This window comes from Penaeus monodon, chromosome 26 (genome assembly GCF_015228065.2).
Source record: "Penaeus monodon isolate SGIC_2016 chromosome 26, NSTDA_Pmon_1, whole genome shotgun sequence".
Classification (NCBI taxonomy): domain Eukaryota; kingdom Metazoa; phylum Arthropoda; class Malacostraca; order Decapoda; family Penaeidae; genus Penaeus; species Penaeus monodon.
The window spans coordinates 11,360,877-11,365,241 of record NC_051411.1 but is presented as its reverse complement, the minus strand read 5'-3'; positions in this window follow the sequence as shown (position 1 = coordinate 11,365,241).

The following is a 4,365-nucleotide window of genomic DNA, read 5'->3' as shown; positions in this document are numbered from 1 at the left end:
GCTGTCGATGTGCTGTGTGTATTGTGTGTTTATCTGGTATGAATATTATGTTGTGTACACAGGTTTTTATATATAATATATATATATATATATATATATATATTATAATTCCAACGTTCTCTCTCTCTCTCTCTCTCTCTCTCTCTCTCTCTCTCTCTGTCTCTCCTCTCCATCTCTCTCTCTCTCCTCTCTCTCTCTCTCGCTCTCTCGTCTCCTCTCCCCTCCCTCCTCTCCTCTCCCTCCCTCCCTCCCCTCCCTCCCTCCCTCCCATCCAACACATAAACACATTCGGCGGGTGTATACCAATACCGTATTACATACCCCACAGCTACATTACGAAAAGAAGAACCATGGAACGTGTCTGGTCCCTTGACAATGGGCCGGAAGAGGGGAGGCGGAGGTCTCTCATCTCAGTGGAGTCAACGACCTGCCTGAATGAGCAAATGAAATAGACTTCTATTACGAAAAGGTTTATTTATTTTATTTATTATTATTATCATTATTTTGCCCTTTTAATCAGCCTTTTAACGTATATACATATAGACATATACGTATGTACATATAAACATAAGCATTGTACATATACACGTATGCCTATCTGTCCCATGACGTAACATGACGCAATACGCCAGTCAGAAAAGGAACATGAGGTCGTATTTATTATCAAATTTTTATTTGTTCATTTATTTTTTTAACTGGACATATTTTCCGCCCATTAAGATTCTGCAAAGCTAAAACAGGTCCACCTATCCCTCCACCCCTCCACTCTTCACTCTCCCAAGACATAGGGTGGAGCAATCGCACGCCAGCAGACATGAGGTCGTAATTATGTCTTATTTATATGGTTGGCAGCGTATTTTACATAAATGGATATAGATAAAAATGAAGAGAAACTACGACCTTTGGCTTAAGGGCATTTGAAACAGCCTCGGCCGCGCCGCGCTAAGAGGGTTTTCCCACAGCGCAGATGAGATTCCCGTACAGACCCTTTTCTTTTTTAGAATAGTGAGAATAAGCGTTAGTGTGTATGGACAGAAAAGTTTTACACACACACACACACACACACACACACACACACACACACACACACTCACACACACACACACACACACACACACACACATTCATACACACACACACTTCCCCACCCTCTCTCTCAGAGGCCTAAGAGAAATAACGAGTGCATGAGGTTAAGTCATGCATTCTCTCTGATCTTGGATGGCACTTGCACCTGTAGAGAAAGGTCCTAAGTGCCGGAACCAAACACACACTATGCATTTCCTTGAGCGCGGACGGGCATGACATAAGAGATACGGCCAATTCATAACAAAAGAGAAGGTCATGCCGTACGTTTTTTTTTGTCTGAAGCCGAGTGATTGGCTATACCCATAAAGGCGAGGCCACGTGGGCATTTTATCCCCGACAAAATCCCTGATAACGCGCGTGCACTTCCATGTTTTATGCAGATTCTGTCACGGAGTTCGAGTCGCGTTGACTAGTTCACACGTACGTACGAGTCATAAGCTGAATGAAAATGTTAAATAATCCTCCTTCGTATATAACTTAGAACTAATCATGTTCTTTCATTAATCATTAAGTACAAACTATTATTGTGTTAATTGTGTTTTTATCAAATATTGTTTAACTACAAAGTAAATATCCAAATACATGACTTACTTGGATGTGTAAATACCTTGTGCTTGTATCGCTGGCACTGCCTACAAGATTAAAATTTACGGAGACCTGACTCTACCTCTCCTCTCTTGCCCTGCTTTGTATGTTACATATCAAGGTATATAAAACTGTTTACGTATAAAACCATCAGCGCACGCTAATAGAGAAACACCATGAGGCCAGCGCCTCTGACTGCAATACACATGGAATTCTGTCAAAAAGTGATATAGAAGAAATTAGTCTTATCTCATAGTCAACACCCAAGGCAACAAAGCTATGCCACATATTCATTTACAATGGAATTGTAATATAATTAAGAGAAATAAATCAAGCATTTATGTTATTAGATTACTTGGTACAACGATTAGATAAAAACGTAAAGCGTTTTTCATCGCTCTTATCTATCGCACCAACAGGGTTAATTGAGAGCTGATAATCCTTAATTTTTCTCCTTTTTCCTCTTCTGCTGGTTCTTGTCTAGGAAAGTCACAACTAAAGCAACATCAAAACAACAAGAACAACACAACAACAAAAATAAAACAATAAATACAGACGAAAAGATATCTCACATACAGAGTTCTTGCGCATGTGTCGTCACGAGGTTGTGAATCTCAACCATCTGCTCAAGAAATGTTATAACTTCACCTCGTTTTGTATTTATTTACTATCACAGTATCATATCGTGTATAATTAGATTGCGCGATTGACAAATAATGTTCAGGTGATAACAATTTTAAGACATTTGTCTCGAAAGGTCTTTCCGTGTAAGAAATGTATAAATAATCATAATGATGACAAAGTTTTTACTTATCTAAATAAAACGTTCTAACTCTCTATGTATATCTGATGAAGAGAAGCAAAAGTGGCTTGCTTTGGATTTTCTCTCCAGTCATAACTTTTCATTCTAATACCTCTCCCCCTCTCAAAAAAAAAAATCCTGGTTGCGTAAGTAAGGCAGCTCATGGGAAGAGAGAGAGAGAGAGAGGAGAGAGAGATAGAGAGAGAGAGAGAGAGAAGAGGAGAGAGAGAGAGAGATTATGTAAAGATAATAATTTGTTTTCGTTACTGATACACTAAAAGTTATGCGATTACGCTTTTAAGTCCTGTATTTCCTCAAGCCACCGCCACTCAAGGGAACAAGGGAGCAAGGTCAGTGACTGCGATAGTAGCAGTGACATCACCAGCTTTAACAACCCCATGAAGTTATTGAACCATGTCGGATGAAGTATGGTAGTATTTCGACAATATTTTAGCGTAATATAGTATTTATCATAAGGTACAACGTATGTAAACATACGCGCATGCGCACCTTTAACAATTCTCAGGCTTAGGCATTTTATGGAGATGGATATTTGCGTTCCTAATAATTTTATTTTTTTTTGATCTATGCGTATAAATTATTGTTTACATTATACAGGTTTTTTGCTTTATTAAGATGGGTTATCATTTTTAATGTAGGGCAATTTATAACAAGCAACCCATTCAGTGCGTAGAAATTTTTAACATATAAATAATAAATAAAAAAATATATATATATATATTAATATATAAATTATATATATTGTGTGTGTGTGGTGTGTTTGTGTGTGTTGTGGTGGGGTGTGTGTGGTGGTGTGGGGTTTGTGTGGTGTGGGTGTGTGTGGGGTGTGTGTGGGGGCCTATGTGTGTCATGTCCGAGAGGAGAGGGGGGAAAACCATGAGGGAAAGGGAAATTAGTTGGCGATGTGGTGAGGGGTTTTTGCAGGTAGGATATTACGTGGGAACGATAAAGGGAAAGGTTCGAAGGAATGAAACTCACCCCGCCTTTTAATAAAGAAGGAGAGAGGAGGAGAAAAAGAGGAGAGGAGAGAGAAAGGAGGAGAGAGAGAGGAGAGAGGGGAAAAGGGGAAAGAGAGAGAGGAGAAGGCAGAAAAAAAACCCGGATCTTAGGCATGTCAACGAGCACTGCTTTAATAAATTCAGGGAAGGATAATATCTCGCTGAGATGGGTTTAGGCGGATTTTTGTCGGTTTAAGCGCTATTGACGGTGTGTGTGTGTGTGTGTTGGTGTGTGTGTGTGGTTTTGGTGTGTGGTGTGTGTGTGTGTGTTTGTGTGGGGTTTTTTTTGTTTGTGGGTTTGTGTGTGGTGTTACTTTTGGGTTTTTGCGAATTTCCGGCTTCGCCCTTTACCAACAGGCCCCCTTAAAAGTGTTTATAAAGTCGGGGGAAAAAAAAAAAAAAAAACAGACGGCATCATCAATCAAAGCATTTACACCAAAACCCTTTTGAATTTCGCATTATATCTTACCAAGTAATATTAATTTGTTAAAGAAAGAGCACAAAAATCATCCCAAAGAATTCCCATCTTCCTATGACCAGAGAAAAAAGTTTTAAAAAACCCAAAGGGGCATTCTTTTTTTTTTTCACCCTTTTCACGAGCGTAAAACCTAACGTGAGGTGGGGGGGGAGGGGGAGGTGGTTAACCTCTGGCTTACGCTGTTTAGAACACCAAAAAAAGGACGTGCGGACAAATAGGGTTCCTTGGCAGATTTCTTCGTTTTATCTTTTCGTTCATACACCGAAGGGGAAAGGGAAGGGCTTGGAAAAGAGTATCCTTTTTAACCTTTTAAATTTTGGGAAAAAAAAAAAGAAACCTTTAAATTGAAGTTTTTGTTAATTTTCCCCCGGGCGAAAGGAAGGAAAACAACCCCC